The 9,412-nt window shown below is 36.2% G+C and overlaps 1 pseudogene; it reads right to left on the reverse strand.

The window, feature by feature from the left end:
• Positions 1 to 2,207: 2,207 nt before the first annotated feature.
• On the reverse strand, positions 2,208 to 5,989 carry LOC149229695 (pentatricopeptide repeat-containing protein At3g12770 pseudogene; annotated as a pseudogene).
• Positions 5,990 to 9,412: the final 3,423 nt, after the last annotated feature.

Below are 9,412 nucleotides of genomic sequence, written 5' to 3' on the forward strand. Positions count from 1 at the left end.
TTTTTCCCAACACCTTTCGTTTAGAGGCAATGCCTAATACCTTTAGGCCTTGCTCTCATTTTACCTGCACAGACAAATTTAGCAAACGTAAGAACTCACGAATTAAGAAGTCTGTCCAGCATATTAACCAACATAACTAAAATCCCGGAAAACTTTGTTTTAAATTAAATCAGCTTGCTAAGTTATCGCGGTTAAACTTTGCTTGCTAACCTTGTTTCACCTTTAATTGCATTTTATTGATATGATCCAGGGATCCAGGGTTCGATGGATGCAATGAGTAGTATCTATCAAAAGAAGCTGGATGCTAGGCTTTACCTTAATTATTTCCTAAAGATGACTAACTTCCTTTATTAGTCTAATCTATTGATTAAGCAAGCTTAAAACGAAATCTGGTCATTCGGGGCGAGGCATGCACAATGCTTTGTTCAAGTAAGAGGCCGGATGGGCGGATTTGTTATTATTCGTTGATAAATGGTGATTAAGACCTTAACTTAATTATTGATAAAAAGATTTTAACAAAACATTCAGTCACCCGGGGCGGAAGGTGTGGCTTGTTGACAGAGTGGTTAAACTATTCTAAGCTTAAGGCTAGCCTGGATGGGCGGATACACGAAGAGGATTCCAAATACCATACAACAAAATGCAAATTGGTGGCAGGTTCAATTCATTTACAAATTGATAAAGGTAATCCACCTAACCGGGCATCCGAGGAAGCAAAGGAATATCACTTGGATGGATAAGGCGGATGCTAGATGGGCAGCGAAGGAGTCCGGATTTTTCAAGAAATTTAACACAAAGACTTTGTAAAATCAAAGAAAATAAGGAGTTTCTTATAAAAGTACTGAAAACAAATTATCAATACTTTACATATAGGAAAATAAGCAAGTCAAAATAAAACTTTTTAAACTTTTTAATAGGGTCCCCATTTATTTTGGAAACAAATGAGGGGTTGTTGTATACCTGACAATACCACCATACCCTGGGATGTAAAAATGTTAGAATAAATCAAGATTGTTAGATTCTCTGAGTAAATAGATGCCCAACAGTTTTCATGTATCCAAGACATTCTAAGATGCAAAAAAAAATCAGAAAATATCGTGACTGTTAGATTTGCTTACTAAACAGATGCTTAATTTATATATATATATATATATATATATATAATAAGGAAAACATTGCGGAATCCTTTTTCCCAGATAGAAGGCAACTCAACTACCAGCCACAAGAGCGGCTGATAACTCCAAGAGACTCAACCAGATTTAAACCTGTAACCTATGACATCCCTATTGACAACATCCCTTAGTTGAACGGTTTAACTAATGAAACTAACCCTCACTATTTATATATATATGAACATGAGAGTCTAATACTTCAAGGACAAAAACCATGATCTCAAAACTTGCTTGATATATTGTAGCATAAATACTTGTGGTTGGAAAAACAATGCTACAGCTTGCCATCATTTCTTAGGTTGATACGATGTCTGATAAGACACGGCATTTTGCCATTTTTCTAATAATGGCAAAGTATTAATGATTAGCATGCAATAAAGTAATTAGTTGAGTAATTTTGGCTCAATCAAGAAAGCGGAAAGCCTAGTCATTTATACATGTAAAAGGTAGAAATTCTGGTGGAAGGATTTTCTATACATCTAGAAAAAGAAATATTAAATATTCCGCTAGTGAATCCTGAATTACAAGTCAATCTCTGTATATGTTAAAAAGAATAGCACAATGAGTTTCATTTCAGGATAGGAGACGATTGATGGTGATAGAGAGAGACGATTGATGGTGATAGAGAGGTATGTATGTTATATAAATAATTCCAAGATGTATAGACTTTAGGCATATTTTAGTAATGGGTATTTATGTCATAATGATATACATATTTTTTTATTGTGGTTTATGGACACGGGAAAATCTAGGTAGATTAACCTGAAAGATCTACTCACAGGTCAAACTAGCAGGGCTTAACTCCAAGGGCGTCGAGGAGATTTGACCCTGTGACCTCCCAATTAGCAAGGTACTTAGCAATGGAAACTCAACCCACTGAACTATTTCTCAAGGCTCATAATGATATATCATATAGCATATATAAATATACTGTAAAAAATGACATTCCCATCAGATCTTCTCACTGATGACCAGTATCATGAAGAGCATCCAAAAAATTGGCAGATGCATCAAATGTTCTTGTACCTCCATTAAAAATATTTAAAAAAGCCCTGCAGTTGGGCGATTTCATAGAACTCAGAACAGGAGAGAAAACTGTGATGGTGATGATATATCATATAAGATATATAAATATACTGTAAATACTGCATTCCAATCACATCTCCTCACTGATCATCGGTGTAATAAAGAGCACCCAAAAAATTGGCAGTCGCATAAAGTGTCCTTGAATCTCCATAAAAATATTCGACAAACCTTGTAGTTGACCAATTTACTAAAACTCTTTAAACAAATAGTTATTTCGAACTACATTAAAATATGGTGAGTTAGACCGTAAACACCAGTTATGCACCGCATCATGGATGGACAAGTGAAATTTTCTTTCTTACGGTTTCCATTTCTGGCTAGTCTCCTGAAGCTCATTCCTTTTTCCTTCATTTTGCACAGCATCATGGACAAATCCAATGAATTTTTCTTAATGGAGGTTCAAATTTCTGGCAGATCTCCTAAAGATCACCTCTTTTGCCCTTGATTTCCCTATCTAGCCTGGGAGCTATGTTAGGAAAGCAAAACATCTATTTAATCTCTTCCAATCCTTCCTAACCCATTCCTGCTCCTTTGTTCTCAATCATTTATCAGCAATTTTCTCAGACCGTTCCAATGAATACAAATTGTGTAATCACGAGTCATATTTGGTATTTTCTGGAGTTGAACCCTCTGGGTGTTACTTGCTGTGATGATTTTCTGATTTTTCACTTTTAGAAGTGCTTCAAAAAAATATACTCTAAGGGGCGCAATGCATTGGAGCAGACTTCCTTCATGAGTCATATTTAGCATTTTCTGGAATTGAATCCTCTGGGTGTTACTTGCTGTTATGATTTTCTGATTTTCACTTTTAGAAGTGCTTCAAAAATATACCCCAAGGGGCTGCAAAGCAAAGCATGGGGCAGATTTCCTTCAACTTAGATGCTGGCTCTCAAGGGTAACTATTCCACCAAAATCAGTGCTAGGTTTGAGGGGTAACTATTCCACCAAAATCACTTGAGATTCACACCCAGCCTCATCCTCAAAAAAAGAAGGGCCATTCAATTAGGGCAAATCACATTGAGAATGGAACCCTGGTATATGGCTTTGTACTCCATCCACCTCATCAATGAACCAACGCTCTGTTGGCATGATTTTCTGCTTTTGATTTCAGTTATTAGAAATCTACAAAAATTGCATATTGTCAATGACAAAGCATCTCCCTGAAAATCACCAGTAATCACCACAAGAGCACAGGCCATAATTAAAACGATGAAAGCGCTTGGAATCCCTTACTACAATTTCACGACCAACAACTTTGGAGATGAACTTGGTTGCAGTGTGACAATCACCACAAACACGAAGATTCTTGACAATTCGGATTGAAGTTCCAACTGGCGTACGAATAAGCCCAAATGCAATAGCCAACTTTTCACTATGGTGAAAGAGAATGTCTTCCTTCTGTTCCTCCTCCACGTCATGCAGTACGGAGTTTCTTTCTGGCACATACCCTGCTTCTTTCATCTGTCCTGCTAGTATCTCCAACTTTGCACAGATCTCATCTATTGATGGATGGGATCTGTCTCCTACCAGGAACTCATGCACAGTCCGATTGATCTCGATCCAGCTGCAGCCGGGATCCTTTTTCTTTACTGCCATGTCTGTCATCATTTTTCTCACCCTTGTTGCATCTTCCCATCGGCCCACCGCAGAATACATATTTGACAACAGCACGTAATTTCCAGAGTTTTGTGGGTTTAATACGAAAAGGCGTTCTGCAGCAAGCATCCCAAGTTCTATGTTAGCATGGATTCTGCATGCACCAAGCAAGGCACCCCATACTGCAGCATCAGGTTCAAATGACATGTTGTTGATAAAGTTATATGCCTTATCTAATTGGCCAGCACGTCCAAGAAGGTCTACCATGCATGCATAGTGCCCACCACTAGGTGTAATATGGTGATGTAGTTGCATTGAATCAAAGTAGTACCAACCTTCATCCACTAGACCTGCATGGCTACAGGCGGACAGAACAGCTAGGAAGGTGACATGATCTGGTTTTTCACCTGTGATTTGCATTTGTTCAAAAAGTTGGATAGCTTCCTTGCCCATCCCATGCTGACCATATCCCGTTATCATCACAGTCCACACAACCATGTCCCTCTCACACATTATGTCAAACACTCGACGCGCTTCCTCTATGCTCCCAGATTTCGAATACAAGTCTATAAGAGCACTCCCTGTGCCAATCTTTGTCTCAAAGCCACATTTTATTTCGTAGGCATGAACTTGGTTTCCCAATTGCAGGGATGCTTGGCCAGCGCATATCCTAAGAACAACGGCACATGTAAATTCGTTTGGCCTAAAGCCTGCCCCCTGCATATGACAGAAAACTGCTAAAGCCTCCTCCACAAACCCATGTTGGGCTTGTCCTGCAATCATGGTAGTCCAGGAGACAACATTTCTCTGAGGCATTTCATCAAACAGCTGTTGCGCATCCTTCATACTTCCACATTTAACATACATGTCAAGGAGAGCACTTGCCAAAACGACATGAGACTCGAATCCACCTTTAACTACGCAGGTATGGATCCGTTTACCCTGCTCGAGGTCTGCTAAACCAGAACCAGCGGTGAGAATACTTGAAAGGGTGAACTGGTTTGGTTTCAAGCCCGACTTCTGCATTTCATAAAATACTTTCAAAGCCTCTTGTCCACCCCCACACTGAACATGTGCGGCAATCAGCGTGGACCATGAAACCACATTACGTTGAGGAATTTCATCGAACAGTTTGCGAGCATCCTCCATACTTCCACACTTAGCATACATATCAACAAGAGCAGTCCCCACAACGACACAGAGACGATCAAAACCACTTCTGATTATATGGGCGTGGATTCGCTTACCTTCCTCCAAATTTTCTAGCCCGGCACACGCTTTGGCAAGGCTTGCAAAGATGAATTCATCTGCAACAATACCAGCCCATCTCAACTGATAAAAAAGCATCAGAGCCTCCTGCCCCTGTCCATGTTGAGCATACCCTGTAATCATAGCACTCCATGCGTGGTTATTTCTTTCATGCATTTCGTCAAACAGTTCGCGGGCAACAACCAAATCTCCACATTTTACGAACATTATCAAAAGCTTGGTTTTCAGAAATCCATCCGGCTTAAATCCATGTTCAATCATATGGGTTTGCACCCGCTTTCCATCTGCTAAGGATTTATTGTCGATGCAGGCTTGCAACAGAGAAGCATATATATAAGAATCCACAACGATTCCTTGCCTGTCCATGGAATTGAGGACGTCTAGCGCCTCCTTTAACCGCCCTTCCTCACAGAGCTCCCTAACAGAGCTACCATTGAATTGTCTCTCAGATATTAAGACGGATAAGTTTGGTTTTTCCGGCGACGGGAACCTAAATGCACCGGTATTACCATTCTTGAGTCTATAAATGAGCTTCGCGGCAACATAATTCTTTCTCTGCATGGGATTCCATATCACACAAGCTATGGATTTCATATTTCTCTGCAACGATAATCTCTGAAAATTTTTATCAGATTTGTCGTTGATGTAAGTTTAATTTTTTTTAAATTATTATTAATAATTTTTGCATCCATTTACCCTGGTTGATTAAGGAGCTCTGGCTAGTTTTCGTCTTGGGTTGCGTTACTGGTTTCGATCCCTTATTGACTGGACCTGGCCTGTCATTCCAAAGGACTAAGTGGTAAAGTTTCATGTTATCGTCACGTAAAGTCATCCCAAATTTCCCAGATTGCATGCTTTTTCTCTGACAAGATCGTCATCAATTGTTTGTTATAGTCTTTCATTGCATGTTCTTTCACATTTTCTTGAAGGGTAAACTCATGTTTTAGTTCTTGATTTTTTAAATAATTTATATTAGTTTAAATAATTTTTGTAGTTGTTACTTTAGTATGTTTTATTTATATTATGACGCAGATATTTTGGGTGATTTGAATATTCAAATTTAAGCTTTTGTGATTCATTTGATTATTTGAAAATATTTATGGAAGAAATCATATTGCTATAATTTGGCCTATGCTTCTGGAACCAACCATTGTGGTTTATCTTCACGACAAGATGAAAATCAGATCATAGCTGCAAGTTAAATAGGGAGTGAAGACCTTCTAATGGCTATAGGGAATAACAACGAAAAAATGGCTTTGTTATTCCCCATAGCCATTAGAAGGTCCTCGCTCCCTATTTAACTTGCCACTATGATCTGTTTTTCATCTTGTCTTGAAGATGAACCACAATAGTTGGTTCGAAATGTGTCAGCGAAATTATACCAATGTGATTTCTTCCGAAAATGTTTTCAAATGATTTGAATATTTGTAAATATGGTTATTTTACAATTAACAAAAGAATTAAGATTGATTGAGCATAAGTATTTGAAGCCATTACGAGATAACATATAAAGGTGATGGAGTTTAAGAAAAAAATTACATTCTATAATCTTAGGTCTTTTTTTTTCCAGCTCATCTTATCATTATTGCACCTTTTTATGGTATTGAACCTAGCTTATAGTCTAAATTGAAGACAATAGAAGTGGATGAAACAAACTTCTACCTATACCCAATTCGTTCTCCCTAAAAAGTTTGTTGACTTTTAGTTGCCATCTTTTCACTCATGTAAAGAAGGGAACTTTGAATAGGAAGATAGTTGATTTTTTGAGAAGAGGGAAGAGAGGAAAACAATGTTTTTTCATAGGAAAAAGAAGTGACATATTATGGGAGGGCTGTTATTAGAATTTTGAAAAACAAGTGAAAAACTAAGAAAGATTTTATTGGAGTTAACATACAACAATTTGTATGATTATGTAATCAATTTTTTTGGTACTAAAGTGTTTCTCATATATCAAGGATGAAAAGGTAAAATTTAACACTTCCTCAGAGGATCACATCAATCTTATAAAATGCATAATTGAATTTGATGAGCTTAAAACTATTGATGAGACAACTAGGAAGGTAAATACTACTATGAACGAAACAAATATAAATTGGAATTCAACAAGGCATGGAAGGAAAAGGGAAATGAGAAATATGAATTAAAAAAGAAAGGATTCAAGTCTTAGTAGTATAAGAATTAGTCAGAAAATTTCAATGAAGTTACCTAGCATGAAGTAGTTTTCAATAGAACTACCTCATGAAGTGACAACAAACAAACACAATCAATGGGAGGGACGTTAAAGGAGTCTTGGAAAGAACCTCCAAAATGTCAGTGATGTGGAGGAGATCACCTACCTAGACATTAGTCTACTAGATAAAAAAAATATTTGAACTATCACAACATACAATAAGCTACAATAATCAATGATATAGCAAGGACCATTCCTAGAATCTATGCTACTTTGGAGGATCAACAAGAAAACCACCAAATATCAATGGTAGAAGTTGAACATAAGATTGATAAGCAATCTATTTCTATTATAATATATCTAAGGTCTAGTTACATTTATGTTGCACCTAAGGTTGATGACTCTTGTATTCTTCAAACATGCAAGCTAAACATATCATGATTAATGCACTTGGTTGCAAGAACTAAGAGAAGAGTAAGTGAGTTGGTGGAGGCATGCCCATTGGAAATGAATGGACTATTCATATGGGCAAATATGATTATCTTTCCACTTGATCCACATAATGTTTTGATTGGCTTGGTTTGGCCAAAATCACATAAGGTAAAACTTGACTGCCATTATAAAACCTTTGACTACATAGATGATTATGAGAGTTTAAAAACAGTGAAAGGTACTCCAAAATCTATCTCTAGAAGACATATTCTAACACATGAACTACATACCACTGATTCAAATCCAACCACAATTGAAGAAGATTTTTAGAAAAGCTTACCAATTGCATGTAGTTCATGTGTTCAAATAAAAAAAAAGACTCTATTGTTCCTTGAGATGTACCTAGCTAGGGAACTATGTGAAGGCACCAAACTATTTTAAAATAATTAAGTTGGATGGAATTTATATCTTGTAGTAGGAGAATAGGTTCTCAGAGATCAGTCACTAGGCTAGTTTCCAACTAAAATAGATAACTATTTTTATATTCGAAGAAGACATATGAAGACAGAGAAATATACACATGAAAGGCTTCAAATGTTAAACTAATGTCCTAATCTTTCTGTGAATAAGACATGCTAAAAAGAATTTTTAATAATCAAACAAATTTAGTTGAAAATAATCATATGAATTTCACTGCATATGATTCCATGAGAAAGAAGGTATGTGGGACACAAGTTGGATCTCACACAAATCTTTTTGCTTATTAAGTTATTACAGACAATATATAAATGAAAAAGGGATACTCAATTTTCACCTTTTAAAATCAATCAATATAACTCAAAGTAACATATAGAGGAAAAAGTATTTGATTTATCAAACAGACTAACATATAGAGGAAAAAGTCTTTGATTTATCAAAAAATTGTTTTACACATAGCAAATGAACATATTGCAATTTGTTGGAAATAGAATCTATCTAGACTAATCAAAATAAACTATTGTCCACCCACTTAATACAAAAAAATTTCTTCTAAAAAAACCTATTTCCTTCAGTGGTTTTCTATCTTTTATGCAAAATGATTACAATAGACATTAGTTGCAAAGGAAACTTTTAAGGAACTAAATTGCAAAACAAAGAAAATAGTTGAACAACTCCAAGTGTTTGTTTGTTGCATGGCCTTGATTAGGTTCGTTTTATTGATAAGCATCTAGAATATTTGTGGTGTGAATTTCGCTAACTGATTCTAGTTCTCTCCAACTAGATAACTATAAGTCGCCATCTTTCTATATGCAATATCCAACTCTGTATATTTCTGATATGTGGGAATAGTTGAGAAAATATTTTTACTTGCCAAAGGAGATAAAAATCATTGATTAACTTATCAACTATTACTTTCTCTTTCAAGATTTGTGACATATTTAAAAACTTTCCACCTTATTTCTTCCCCTCAGTAGTAATTCTATATAAGCATCTATTGATATCAAATTATCATTTTGATCCCAACAGGATGGAAAACCCATTTATGCCAGATTATTAAATTTATTCATAAATATTTCAACATTCTTTTTCACCATTCTATATTTTTCCTGAGTCCGTTAAACTAGAGCCCTCTTGGTTAAAACATTGTCGGTTTCCATTATAATTGAGGCCCTGCCTTGTACTCCTAATATATGTAACTGGTCCTAGG

The sequence above is a fragment of the Pinus tabuliformis genome, chromosome J (assembly GCF_031772625.1).
Source record: "Pinus tabuliformis cultivar Carrire ecotype Pingquan chromosome J, CPIR1, whole genome shotgun sequence".
NCBI lineage: Eukaryota > Viridiplantae > Streptophyta > Pinopsida > Pinales > Pinaceae > Pinus > Pinus tabuliformis.